The sequence below is a fragment of the Canis aureus genome, unplaced genomic scaffold, assembly GCF_053574225.1.
Source record: "Canis aureus isolate CA01 unplaced genomic scaffold, VMU_Caureus_v.1.0 ptg000124l_RagTag, whole genome shotgun sequence".
Taxonomy (NCBI): Eukaryota; Metazoa; Chordata; class Mammalia; order Carnivora; family Canidae; genus Canis; species Canis aureus.
Window position 1 is genome coordinate 672,704 of NW_027554438.1, and position 15,295 is coordinate 687,998.

The 15,295-nt window shown below is 39.5% G+C and overlaps 1 pseudogene; it reads left to right on the forward strand.

Annotated features, from left to right (window-relative positions):
* The first annotated feature begins 1,583 nt into the window (after positions 1-1,583).
* LOC144309590 (vimentin pseudogene) lies at positions 1,584-11,028 on the forward strand (annotated as a pseudogene).
* Positions 11,029-15,295: the final 4,267 nt, after the last annotated feature.

Here is a 15,295-nt window from a genome sequence, read left to right on the forward strand (position 1 = left end):
TTAAGAGTCCCCCTTAAAATTTCTTGCAGAGCTGCTTTAGTGTTCACATATTCTATCAGGTCCTGTGTGTCTTAGAAGGTCTTTATCTCTCCTTTTATTCTGAATGAGAGCCTTGCTGGATAAAGTATTCTTGGCTGCATATTCTTCTCATTTAGGACTCTGAATGTATCCTGACAGCCCTTTCTGGCCTGCCATGTCTCTGTGGAGAGGTCTGCTGTTAGTCTAATATTTCTCTCCATTAACGTTAGAGATTTCTTATCTCTTGCTGCTTTAAGGATCTTCTCTTTATCTTTGGAATTTGCAAGTTTAACTATTAAATGTCGAGGTGTTGAACGGTTTTTATTGATATTTAGAGGGGATCTCTCTATTTCCGGGATCTGAATGCCTGTTTTACTTCTCAGATTAGGAAAGTTTGCATCTGTGGTTTGTTCAAGCACATATTCTGGCCCTCTGGCCTTTTCGGCGCCCTCAGGAACCCCAATTACATGTAGATTTTTCTTCCTCATGCTGTCACTTATTTCCCTTAATCTATCCTCATGATCTTTTGTTTGTCTCTTTTTTCCTCAGTTTCCCTCTTTGACATCACCTTTTCTTCTTTGTCACTCACTCCTTCTTCTACCTCGTTCACCCTCGTCATTAGGAACTCTAGTTTGGATTGCATCTCATTTAATTGATTTTTAATTTCTGCCTGATTAGATCTAAATTCTGCAGTCATGAAGTCTCTTGAGTCTTTTATGCTTTTTTCTACAGCCACCAGTAACTTTATAATAGTGCTTCTGAATTGGATTTCTGACATTGAATTGTAATCCAAATTTTGTAATTCTGTGGGAAAGAGGGCTGTTTCTGATTCTTTCTTTTGAGGTGAGGTTTTCCTTCTTATCATTTTTCTCAGTGCAGAGTGGCCAAAAACAAGTTGAATTGAGAAAAGGAGAAAAATAGAGAAGAGAAACAAGAAAAGAAAAAGAAAAAAAAAGGAGAAAAAAAGCAAAATAAAGCAGAGAAGAGAAAAAAAGAAAAAAGGGGGGGGGAAGCAAACAGAAATCGAAAGACAAAAAACAAGGGGGAGTGTAATCTGATTCTGTATACTGTAGATTCCTCGATTTCCCCTGAAACCTTCCAGTGCTGCTTGGTCAATAATTTGTTTTTCCCCTCTCGGTCTAGCTGTTCTTCTGGGGGAGGGGCCTGCTGTGCTGATTCTCAGGTGTCAGCGCTTGGGGGAGCTGCTCAGCCCCCGGGCTGGTGCAGGGCTCAGTAACATTTGTTTAACCTTTTTATGTGGTGAGGCCACTGTGAGGCTCACTGGGGGTTGTTTACCCCGAGAGGCCCCTGGAGTAACAACCACAGTGGCAGCGGCCAGCTCTAGAGCCTTGGAGTCAGCTCCCGCAGTAACTCCGGAGCTCTCTGTCTACAGGGGCCTGGATGCTCCAGGGGCGGGGCCACTGATCTGCTCAGCTCGGGGCCACCTGGTGGCAGGAGTGTCCTTGCTGTCCTGGGCCCTCCTGGCCTCTGCCTGTCCCGGGGGGAAGCCGGATATTGGGCTGTGTCCCCGGCGCCCTGGGCTCCCGGGGCCTGTGCTGTTGGAAATGCGCCCCTGGCTGCGCAGCGCCCTCCGCTCAGAGCCGCCGCAGGAGGCGCTGGAGCTGCTCCCGGGTCTAGCGGTCGGGCGCTGCAGCCCTTTAGGGAGCTCGGCCACGGGGTGTGGGTGCTCTCACCGGGGGGCAGGTGTCTGTTAGTGCCCCTGGGAGCCTGATGGCATCCCCGCCCCTCCTGGGGTCCTGCTCCAACTCCCTGAGAGTGCCTTTCTGTCCGGAAGATTGGTGAAGCCCCTGCTTCTCCAGGCGGGGCTTTCCTGGGGCTTTCTTGTCCTGGGGGCACTCGCCCTGGCCTTAGCCCGGCTCCTCACGGGGCTCTTCCCCTTGGATGCTTTTTGTTTCTTTATTTCTTTTTCCCCGTCCTCCTACCTTGATACAAGTGTGAACTCTTCTGACTGTAGCATTCCAGCCGTTCTTTCTTTAAATCTCAGGCTGAATTCATAGGTTTTCATAATGATTTGAGGGTTATTTAGGCAATATGGTGGGGACAGGTGACTTGGGGACCCTACTCTTCCGCCATCTTGCCGGGCTCCCTGTGCCAATTTTTAAAAATAATTTTACCTATTTTTTTTTAACTTAGGAGACCAACAGCCTATAAACTAAAATAGTCCATGCCCACTTTCTTTAAAAAATAAAATAATGGTTCAATTTAATCACTCCAAACTATGCACTTCTTCTGACTCATCCTCTTATGATACTCTTTTACCCATATTAAACAAATGAGAAACTTTGCAAAGGGAAGATAGGAAAATATTTTAAAAGCCTTGAGTTAATGGATTTCTGGATTTCAAGGATAATGACATCTCAGTCTCTTAGGATATTTTTTTTTTCATTGAAAGCTACTGTAGATAGTTTAATGAGTTAAAAGAAAAAAATAACTATTTTTCATTTATTTAACTCTAGGAGTTGATTGGTTATTTCTTTGACGTTAGGCTTTTGAGATTAAAAAATCACACAAATATTAAGATATTAAATACATAAAAACTTTATACAATTAGACTTAAACTTCAAATCCAAAATATATACTAAAAATGTTGAAGATATATTAAAGGATTCTTAACATGGGGGAAATCACGTAGTAAAATCCTCTCTTTCAAACCTACAGAGTATGACCTGGGATATTTTATTAAATAGCGAGAATCTTTTACTGTTAATCAAATGCATCTTCACAAGTGTAGTGATTTTTTTAAAGCATCTGTTGGTCTTTTTAAGAGATACTTGAATCTGAAAGTAGTTTGCTACATCAGTTTACTGAAAATAAACTACACCAAATGTGCTAGAAATGAATAGACAAGAGCAAGATGTTTGTGACCAAAATGAATTGATGTCAATGATAACTGAAGGTACTAAAAAAAAGAAAATGTATATGTTGAAACTTGTAGGTTTTCATTTTAATCATTCAGCACCACCTGACTGAAGTGAATAAAGACAGGAAAAAATAATTTACTGTCACTTCAAAGAAATATGATTTTGGTGCAAGGAAAGAAATATGGCTGACACATTAAGAGTAGTTATTATGAAAAACAATATGGTCAAATTGCAGTTTGCCCATAATTCAGCCAACTTCCTTCTTTCATCATAAGATTTGCATTCTTTGAAGTTGTAGCTTCACAGAACGATGAAGTCTTTTCATTATTCATCTTTGTCACTGTCTCAGAGTTAAAAGGCTTGTTGGTGACAAAAAGCCAATTAATCACATGTACAGTGACAACCATGATCGTAATAAAACATTCTTAGAAAACATGCCCTTTCCTTTACATCAAAACCTGTTGAATGTGCTCTTCCATTCCCTGAAGCTGTGAAGATAGATTATTGTTTTTCAGAGAGATATAAAGAGTACAGACCTAATAGTTGCTGTGATGATGATAGAAATGGACCAAAGTCAGGATTTTTATATTCTATTAGTTTTGACGGTAATTCTTTCTGTTACCTATTTCATCATTTGAAAAGGATGAGGTAATTCATTCTGTAGTAATTTATCCATTAAATCACATTCTAAAGTTCTGGATTGTTCCCTATGTGCCTAGAACAAGAAATTCAAATGAAGACAAAATCTGGACAAAGGCTGAATTTATTCATTAGCTAATGTTTGAAACTAATTATAGTGAAGAGATAGGAACTTAATTATATCATCCTAATCACATTCAACAAAACCTTCAAAAATTCATATGGCACGGTCTAACTGACAAAGTTTTTAAGGGATGTGTCATTCAGTCATGAAAGACAATTGCCTTTTTATTTTATATGGTCAGATTAAGAAATAGGTTGTATTGGTTGGTTGTACAGTTCTTTTTTAGTCAAATATAATTTCTACTTAGTGAATTTAGAGTAAATCTTTTATAACTACAGTCATTGACTTTTTGAAATTAAAAGACTTTTAGAATTTTGTTAGTGCAGGGACTCTTTACTTCTTGTATGCCCAAATGCTTTGGCAGTCTGAAGAAGCCCATGGCTCAACTCCTACAACCATTATATTATGATGTAAAAATAACCTTAACTTCTATAGGTAACAAAGTGAGAGGTAGTATTACTACTAATATACATTTGTTGCTTACAACCATAATTGAAGGAAATGTTAAATTTTAGTGAGGTATGAGTGAGAATAAAAAATGTACTATTTTTCTGCCCAAGTTCACAGACTCTGTCAAATCTATTCAGATGCCCGGGGGTGGGGGTGGGGGGGTGGGGGGCAGTGGTCCTTGGACCTCAGATGAATTGTTGGTCTGTATAATTATCCATTGTCCTGATGAGGAAACACGTCTTTAAGACATTTGTGACAATTTGTACAGGCAGGTGGTGAGTGAAGAGCTAGACCCTGATTCTCCAGATGGTTTTCCCCACACTCTCAGAGCATCACATCTACCTCAGCATGAAGTGTTACAGAGTTTTATTTCATTCTATTTTAAACTAGATATTTTCAAAGTTCTAATTTGTAAAAGACAACCATTTTACAGATGGTTGTAGGAGACTTTGGAGAAAGAAAGTTTAGTACAATCACTTTACTTTGTTCCTCAGCACTCATGATGGGAAATCTGAGTAGCTGCGTAGGTTCACAGTGAAGATGAGTAACACAAGCCCTTTTGTAGCACTGACTATTCTTGTTTCTGTTTCTCATGGCTGGGGATTCTCTCTGCATAGGTCACTGTTTTCATTTTTGGGGTGGTCAGGGTTATAAAATGGCTAACACATCCATCATCTTATTCCAGGAGATGGTTGCCATCAAGAACCATTAGTCATATACTTTTGCTGAGATTTTCAACCATAAACTGATGAATATACATTCCTTCTCTTTGCAGAAGCCACAGACACTAAGATTGAACTCCAGAGAGTAGATGTGAATTTATCAGATGGCATGTTTGTCAATGCATTTACTATGCAGGTTGATTAGCAGGGGAAAAAATAGACATCATCTTTTAACATTTTCTGGGTTATATTTGCAATTTACAGCAATTGCTAAAAGTAACAAGTCTTCAAAATTTGAAAAAAAATGAGAGGACAATTTTTAAAGTTAAGGAGTGCTGAGAGAGAACTAGCAGAACTAACAGATGTTGCAGTGACATGATCTGTCAAAAAAGATTGTATTGGATTTTCAGAAAGCAGCACAAATAAAAGTTGAAAGTAAATAGACCTGTTATACTTTTGATTAGTTTGCCCAAATATGTACTTCTATAGAGACAGGGACCATGTAGCTTCCATATATTTAATATTCTCCATCATACCTGGCCAAGAGGAGTTCTATTTGCAGCATGCAACAAATGCTTAGTGTAATGGAAAACCTTGGAATGCTGAGCTGAAAGAGACCTCAGGAATCATGTAATCCAAGCTCCTTTATACTGGGTGAAAAAGCATCTGTAATTTAGTGTTTGAAGTGCCCTTTGCTCAGAAGATTATTTAAATAGGTATTAAGATTGAATTATTAGGCCAACAAAGAAGATTTCTCACCATTTACTATAAAAAGCATCTGATGAATTTTAGGGATGCTATTTTAAGCTACATTTTTTGGTGTTATCCACTATCCATATATTAAGTTTCAAAACAACTCTAAATTAGATAGTATTACTGTCATTCTCAGACAAGGAAACTAATACAAGAAAAGGCTAATCAAATAACCCAAGGTCAAAAAGGTAGCAATTGGCAGGTCCAGGATTCAAGCTAACAATATCCACTTTGAAAGACCATTATGTTAAAAGGGGGAGAAAGAGGAGGGGAAAAATCAAGGCTGGTAGATGAAGGAATGAATATGAATAAGGGCACATACCGATCATGAGGCAGCTCTAGCAAGTTACACTGGATTCCTATATTCTACACAAAAGAGATATAATATAAGCACGTACATATTTGACTAATATGTCTGCAGTGGGGGTAGGGGGACAAGTGCCTCAGGGGAAATGAGAGGGAAGGAGGATCTTACCAATTTTTTTCTAGTGATTCATAGGTAAGTCTTACATTTATTGTTTTCATTTCATATATGGGTTCCTTTTCCCGTATTATGTGACAGATAATGTAAGGCTATATTTTATTTAGAGGATTTCTATTTCATAAGATGCTGAACTAGGAGAACTTTAGTAAGTTTCTTATAGGAAGTTACATACTTGAAATTCTTAAGACCTATTACATCAGACAAAAAAACAGTTAAAATTGTGTTTAATTTACTTATATTTTTTTGTATTAAATGGAATTTTCTGGATTATGATAGATAAATATTATCTTTAAATGAGCTGTTTATTAAAATAATTTACCAAGTAACATCTCCATTCCCAAACTACACATAATTTATGTAACATCTTTTGAAGGTACTCACGGTCAACTCCACTTGAGTCACTCACAGTAAACACTTTTTGAGTTGGAGACATGTTGATGATGAACAATGTACTTTTTATATTAAGACCAGTTTGCTATTTCTCTTGGGAGGCTGGATTAGAGGAGGAATGATGCCTGTCCTCTACTTGGGAAGAACATATTTTTAATTCCTCTAAACTTCCTATATTGGGATTCATCAATATGAATCATGAAAGAAATTTTGGCTCAAGCGAGGCTAGTGCCAGTGCCAAGATTTTAAAATACATTCTGTGGATCATAGCCAAAAATGTAATCATGTTCAGGATTTAGAAATTAGAACACTAGCTGATAGGTCAGGTGCCAGATCATAAAACACAGTGTGCTTAGAAGAAAGAATATTTTGGACATTTTTGTGATGGCCCAAATATAACTGATAGAGAGATCCAGTCCAAATGAATGGCTGATTAACTTTTCTACTCACTTTAACAAATTTACGAGACCTTTGAAGTTTAGCGTTAATATAATGCTTCATCAGGCTCAGTGAGACAAAAGCTTAATGTTGAGATTTCTCATTTACTGTTGGTTGCTTATATACAGAAGTTCCAAACAATTTTCTTCCTTATGGAACCTAGATTTTGGTCATGAATTTGGGGGGGGGGGGGTCAAGTATTTCAGAGGAACTGGACACCTCCAAAGTTCCAGGCTGGAGATCCCTTTGCCCTTGGCTGGTTTGATTATCCTCATTATTCTCATGTGACTCTGTTCTAGCCAATGAGCTGTGAAGAGGTTTCTGTTAAATATCTTTTGGGAAAGGAAAATAAGTAGTATATATTATATTGAAGATAACTACTTCTTCCTGACCATGGAAGCTATTCTATGAAGATGAGGTGCTTGACATTGGTATAGCCATCTTGTCACCATGAAGTAACAAACTTGTAAAAAACCAAGACAGTGAGGTGTCAGAGCTTAAATATGACCCTTGGTGAACTATTTCTGTGCTAAGTTTAATACGCTAAAATAGCCCTATCTCCTCACTCCTTGATATGTGAGATAAATTTGCATTATTAATGTCAACCTTCAGAGTTAACGTGGTTAATATCATTGCAACTGGAAACATTCTAACTGAAACATTCCACTGAAACATTCATCACCTGCTACTCTGGGGCTCCTGAGAGTTATAGCATAAGAAGTTCTCTAGTTACAGGTACATTTTTTATTCTGTCCCATAATTCATGCTGCTTTTCCTACCTAGTTTTGGCCTCCTAGACTAAAACATAAAGGTCCGCTTTATTGCTCTTCATAGATCATTTCCTACTTCACTCCAGTTCCTCAAGCTTAGATAATGTAATTAATTCATTCATAGAATTATTTACTGGATACACATTCAATAGCAAGCTCTGAACTAAATAAGATGATGGGGATAAAAATGAAAAAGATGCCACTTCTATTATGAAGGACTCACTCTACTGTAGACACAAATGATTAGTCCATCTTATGAACAATCTGTCCTAGAGGGATACACTGAACATTTGTAAGTACTAAGTGTATAGAGAACAGGAACTTCAGATTGGGTGGGGGGGAATTCTGGAAAAGCCTTCTTGCCAATAGCACCCAAGACAAAAGCCCATGGGAGCACATTATTAATATAGATCAAGCATTGAGTATCTTCTTTCTTTCTGCCTCATCTTTAGATTGTCCCAGAATCAAATGTGCTTCCAAACTGAAGGCCATCAATAACAATACAAACCACTATTTTAAAGATTTTATTTATTTATTTATTTATTTATTTATTTATTTATTTATTTATTTATGTTTTAGAGAGAGCACATGAGAGCGAGATTGGGTTTGGGAGAAGAGAGGAAGGACAAGCAGGTTTGGCATTGAGTGCTTAGCTTGACTTGGGGCTCGATATCAGGACCCCAAGATCGTGACCTGAGCTGAAATTAAGACTTAGATGCTCACTGGGTGTTATGCTATATGTTGGCAAATTGCACTCCAGTAAAAAAAAAAAAAAAAGAGTTGGATGCTCAGCTGACTGAGCCTCCGAGGCACCCCCAATACAAACCACTCTCTCTCCCTTTTTAAAAGTTATTTATTTATTTATTTATTTATTTATTTATTTATTTGAGAGACAAAGAGAGAGACAGAGACACAAGCAGGAGGAATGCCAGGCAGAGGGAGAGAGAACAGCAGGCTCCCCATGGAGCAGGGAGCCCAATGAAGAACTTGATCCCAGGACCCTGGGATCATCATCTGAGCCAAAGACAGAGGCTTAAGTGACTGAGCCACTCAGGCACCCGAGTACAAACACTCTTACTCAAAAAAGAAATCTAGCTATTGCACTTGGGGATGTTATACTTGTCCAATTGTTCAGTATGAGTGTAAATGGAGCTTCTTTCTCCAAACAGGCTTATGTAGGCTTTATGGAATCTGGTTGATAGAATTAGATTAGAAGGTATGGATAAAGGAATAGGCGAGACTTCTGACCACTCTAGTAAGGGGAAATAATATTATAATATAATGATTAACTACCTTCCCCAGTTTTTAAGTACTGAGAACACTGCTTACTTTAGAAATTTATTTTGCTTTTGGAGTCATCTCATGTAAGCACTGTACATGTAACTGTTCAGGATTATCGTAAGGAATGATGGTTTATCTCTCTCAGTCTAGTAAAAGAGCGATGAAATGTATTTATCTATTTTGAAACATCTATGCCACTTGTACAAATATTTGCTGATGTCCAAATGTATCACTTTTTTCTAAAACTTACCATAGTTATATTTCTGAAATTAGAACTATCACATCAAGGTGAGAATTCTTGCACTGAACTATAGGTACAAATTTCCATGACCCACAAATGATCTTCCAACACCAGCTCATCAAGAATAAGCTCAAGAGCTCTGCCCGCACCCCCGCGCCCTCGCTCGCCGGGCCTCCCTGAGCCGGGCCGCGCCGCCGCAGCCGCGCAGCCCACCGCCGCCCTCCGCAGCCACGGCCACCGGGTCTGTGTCCTCGTCCTCCTACCGCAGGATGTGCGGCGGCCGGCCCGGGAGCCGCCGAGCTCCGCGCGGAGCTACGCGGCCGCGTCCCCCCGCACCTACAGCCTGGGCGGCGCGCCGCGCCCCGGCACCAGCCGCAGCCTCTAGGCCTCGTCCCGCGGCTCGTCCGCCACGCGCTCCTCCGCGCTGGCCTGCGGAGCAGTGTGCCTGGCGTGCGTCTGCTGCAGGACTCGGCGCGCTTCTCGCTGGCCGCCGCCATCAACACCGAGTTCAAGCCCACGCGCACCACGAGAAGCTGCAGCTGCAGGAGCTGAATGACTGCTTCGCCAACTGCATCGACAAGGTGCGCTTCCTGGAGCAGCAGAACAGGATCCTGCTGGCCGAGCTCGAGCAGCTCCGGGGCCAGGGCAAGTTGCGCCTGGGGGACGTCTACGAGGAGGAGCTGCGGGAGCTGCGCCGGCGGGTGGACCAGCTCACCAACGACAAGGCCTGCGTCGAGGTGGAGCGCCACGACCCGGTCGAGGACATCATGCGGCTCCGGGAGAAGTTGCAAGAGGAGATGCTTCAGAGAGAGGAAGCCGAGAGCACCCTGCAGTCTTCCCGACAGGCTGGTGCCAACGCTTCTTTGGCGCGTCTTGACCTTGAGCGGAAAGTGGAATCCTTGCAAGAAGAGATTGCCTTTTTGAAGAAACTACATGATGAGGAAATCCAGGAGCTGCAGGCCCAGATTCAGGACCAGCACGTCCAAATCGATATGGATGTTTCCAAGCCTGACCTCACGACTGCCCTACGTGATGTACGCCAGCAATATGACAGCGTGGCTGCCAAGAACCTTCAGGAGGGCGCGGAATGGTACAGGCCCGAGGTTGCCGACCTCTCTGAGGCTGCGAGCCGGAACAACGATGCCCTGCACCAGGCGAAGCAGGAGTCAACTGAGTACCGGAGCCAGGTGCAGTCCCTCACCTGCGAAGTGGATGCACTCAAAGGGACTAATGAGTCTCTGGAACGCCAGATGCGTGAAATGGAAGAGAACTTGGCCGCCGAAGCTGCTAACCACCAAGACACTATTGGCCGCCTCCAGGATGAGATTCAGAACATGAAGGAAGAAATGGCTCCTCACCTTCGGGAGTACCAGGACCTGCCGAATGTTAAGATGCTCTCCACATTGAGATTGCCACGTACAGGAAGCTGCTGGAAGGCGAGGAGAGCAGGATTGCTCTGCCTCTTCCAAACTTTTCTTCCCTGAACCTGAGGGAAACCAACCTGGATTCACTCCCTCTGGTTGACATTCACTCAAAGAGAAGGCTTCTGATTAAGAGGTTGAGACTAGGGATGGACAGGTTATCAACGAAACTTGTCAGCATCATGATGACCTTGAGTGAAGCTTGCACAGATTCGGTGCAGCAATTATTACCCGCTAGAATTTCAAAAAAAAAAATCCATATCTTAAAGGAACAGCTTTCAAGTGCCTCTCTGCAGTTTTTCAGGAGTGCGAGATAGATTTGGAATTAGGAGTAACTTCTAGTTCTTAAGAACCAACACTCTTAAAAGATTTAGGAGAAAGTTTACAACATAATCTAGTTTACAAAGAAAACTTGTGCTAGAATACTTTTTAAGAAGTATTTTTGAAAACCATTAAAACTGCTTTTTTCCAACAAGTATCTGACCCACTTGTTTCTGCTTCAATAAATCTTTGGAAAACAAAATAAAACAAAAAAAGAATAAGCTCAAGAAATGAGTGGTATAAGTTTTTTAATTTCAAAAGTGGTAATATTGTAATGCAAACTCACAAAGGAGCTAAGAGAAAATTCTTTTTTCAAAAATCAATTTCTTTAGCATATATAATTTGGAAAGAAAAAAAGCTTTATACTATGGTTATCAATATGCTCCATCAGGAATTCCCACTCAAAGTTCATATAAGTATTAAGTTTAGCTTCATTGCTAATTAGATCAGTGAATTTGGGAATGTTTTGAGAAATGCTTATCAGAGCTTTTAAACACTCATATATTTTAGAGTAGATGAAATGTTAATAATGAGAATTTTTCATTATTTGTTTCTTTACGTTGTAAGTTGACAAAATACAGATGAAGAGGTTAAGAACTGTATTTAGTGAAGTCTTCATGAATGTTATTTTAAAAAGCATGGCCACTATCAAACCACAGGCATTCTTGCATTCAACTAAAGTAGAACATTTCATCAGTAGCAGCCTTTTATGTATAGTTGAGTAACCCAGGAAGGCTAAGGAAACGATTTTTTTTTCAGCCTACAATGGTTATTTATTTTATAAAAAAGTTTTTTGAAACGTGTCTTAATGGCATAAAACTATTGTTAAGTATGGGGTTCCAGAAATTCTATATTTTCCATGATTTTAAAGACATTTCTAAGACTGAAGTTTTCCAGCACAGTCCATCCTTTAATACTTTCTCTCTGGTGATTTTAAAAAGGGAAGCCATTACTTGGGGACCTTCCATGAGAATCATTACGTAAGATGAATAAAAACACATTTAAAATGTTCTTTACCTCAAATCCTAACCAATATAAACTAATAAAGATAGACTACAAAAGACCAGAGGGAGTTTATTTTTTAAGTTTAATTATTTTTTAATTTTTTAAAGATTTATTTATTTATTTTTAGAGAAAGAGGGAGAGAACAGGGAGAGGAATAGAGGGTGAGGGAAAGAGAGAATTCCAAGAGGACTCCCCTCTGAGCAGAGCCCAATATGGGACTCAATCTCACCACCCTGAAATTATGACCTGAGCTGAAATCAGAAGACAGACGCTTAACTGAGTGAGCCACCCAGATGCCCCCAAAGGGAGTTTTTCATAAGGATCAAGTAATAACTCCTTGCAACTTGGAAGCACTGGTATATTTGTTTGATCTGAGAGGTTTTGTTCTGCATTGTGACCTAAGCATATTGTTGGATTTTTACCAACTTTAGAAACATTGTCATAGGTCCCTAGAATTTAAATATTGCTTTGTGTTCTTCCTGGAAAGAAAAGATTCTTGAGAAAGGCTTGATAGTTGAAGGATGCATGCTTACTAAGTAGAAGACAAAGAAAAAGAAGAGTAAATGATCAACAGAAGTACTGCTGAAAGATAAATAACAAGGTAGAACTTAGAACATTAAAACTGGGAAAAATTAAGTAGAAAGCCTTAGTGATAAACACCCTAATATAAGAATGGGAAAAAATAAAACAAGACATAATCAGAGAGAGAGAGACAAATCATAAAAGACTCTTAATCATAGGAAACAAATGGAGGGTCCCTAGAGGAGGGGGGGGAGGGTAACTGGGTGATGGACATGAAGTAGGGCATGTGATGTAATGAGAACTGGGTGTTATATAAGACTGATGAATCACTGATCTCTACATCTGAAACCAATAATACATTATATGTTAATTAGTTGAATTTAAATAAAATTTTAAAAATACACCTTCTGGAATAAATAAAATGAAAAAGGAAAAGAATGGGAATATAAATAAAATTTATATCCACAGCTCAAACCCAGTAACTCAGTTGAGAAATAAGGAGTACTAGAATAAATGGAATTCACCTAAATCTTAACAGAATAATATAGGCCTCAGAGAGACACTGTGGAGCAGGTAGGTATAAAAGCATAATTGATTCTCCTCATGAGACTCTCTTCTGAGCATTCTCAACTGCCATATTTGTGAATGAGAAGAGCTTCCTAAATGTGTGGACTTGGCCCCGCTCTCCAGTATGTGTATTGGCATGGTTTATGAGATTACATAAACTTATGAGAATATACAATATGAAAATGCATCACTATTTCCATGCTACCCATCCTAAGAGATCTTGGTATGACGTCAACAATGTCTTCAGTCAAATTAGTATCTGTTGAGTGTTAATTATTTACTAAGCATTTCACTAGGCCCTAGGGGTTTGGTGATGAGCCAAAATAGACAGGAGTCTTGCCTTCCTAGACTTCACAAGTGAATGGGAGGAGCCAAGAGTAAAATTATCACTGAAATCTATCATTTAAAATCATAGTGTGCGTGATAAAGGAAGAGTACAAGGAACAAAGGAAAGGGTTCTGATCAAAGTTTCAGGTCTGGGACCTCATTGAGAATGCATGAGTTGAAAAAAAATTTTTTAAAAAGAAGAATATAAGTTTAACTAGGTGAATGTTTGCAAGAATGTTCCAAGACAGAGGTATCAGCATGCTCAAAATCCCTGGGTGACGGGCACTGAGGGGGGCACTTGACGGGATGAGCACTGGGTGTTATTCTGTATGTTGGTAAATTGAACACCAATAAAAATAAATTTATTATAAAAAATAAAGTATAAAATAGGAAGTATAAAAAAATAAGGCCTTTGATAAAGCAGATATTTTGAGAATGTGAAAGTAGACCAGCATGCTTGTATTCAGAGAGCTTGCATTAAGAGCAGCATGGTGAAAGATCGTGTGTCCTTTTGTCAGCAAAGAAGCAGTAACTGGTAAAAACTGATGGGATTGAACACAAGGGGCCTCCAGCTAAGGAAGACCAAAGGGTCTCTATGAGTAGGCTCTCCCTGGAGGGTCCTAGAAGAGTAGATCTAGGAAGACAAAAGCTGTCCTCTTTTCTAACTTATGGACATACCCATTTAGCAGAGAGCCACTGCAGATATGTAGTTCTCACAAGCTGCCCATACAGAAAATCCATTCTAACTTTATTCCAGGGAGAACCTTCTGGCACAAACAGACTAGAATAATAAAATAAGGCCTTTGATTCTTCAAACACAATATTTTGGGGTGAATATGATAAAATAAATCTGGATTTGGCAGGGTCTGAGCATGGCTATTTTACTCTGAGATTAGAGTACCGTGAGCATTTCCCTCCTTCCCCAACTGGTATGCCATCAGCAGTTGCAAGAGACTGGACTGAATGAAGGACAAACCAGACCCTAAACCAAACACAAAAAGAGATGCATCAGTGAGATTTGAGGAGGAAAAAAGTGCCATATGGAACAAAACAAAAATAAAAAATGAACACAATGGGAATCATCAGAGGAGAGAGAAGACCCAAGGCCGGGGGATTTCCCCTTTAGATAACAGAAAGGGTTTTCCCAAGACTCACAACCACTGCTTCTCAAGGTGTGGTCCTTGAACCAGCAGCAACTGCATCCCTGGGGAACTTGTCAGTTCCATGAAGTCTCAGACCCTATCCCAATCTTATTAAATCAGAAACCCTGGGGGTTGTACCCAGCAATCTGATGCATGCAATAGCTTGAGAACCACTGTTCTAGATATAAAGTCTTACTACCCTTGAAGACCAATAATAGGTTGAAACTGTAACACATTACCATCTGCTGTGGATTCTGTGTTGGGTGGAATAATAATGCAAATCTAAAATAAAAGTCATTTATTTCTGGATTCCATTTGCCTGGCTAACCAGTTGTCAGGAAAAACATTAACTTATACATCATGCCTCTTTTTCATGACAAGTTCTGAGTTTCAAAATGTATCTGCTTATTTGGCATATGTAGCACATATTTTATGTTAGATTTATAAGCATCACATGAGAGGCAAAATAATAATATGTAATAGGTGAATTACTGTTCCTCTGAAAATATTTTTGTTTGGTAATTCCATTTGGCACAGAAAGGATTCTACTTGAATTTAAAAGGCAATCAGATAACTATGAGGAAGGTTAAATAATTGAATGAAATTATTAGAAAATTCTAAAGTGTACTCCTATTATTAATATTTCAGAATTTACTTGCACAAAGTCTGTCTGCCTATATCATTCTGATAAGTAATGGATCATGAACACACATGTGCAGATTCCTGGAGCTAAATCTCCTACTTCAAAGAAGACTCGGTGACCTTTTCTAAATGGTTTAGTGGCTCTATACCAGGATAGCAGGAGATCAGAACTTAAATCCAACAGGATATTATTGATATTAGAGTGAAGAAAAAAAT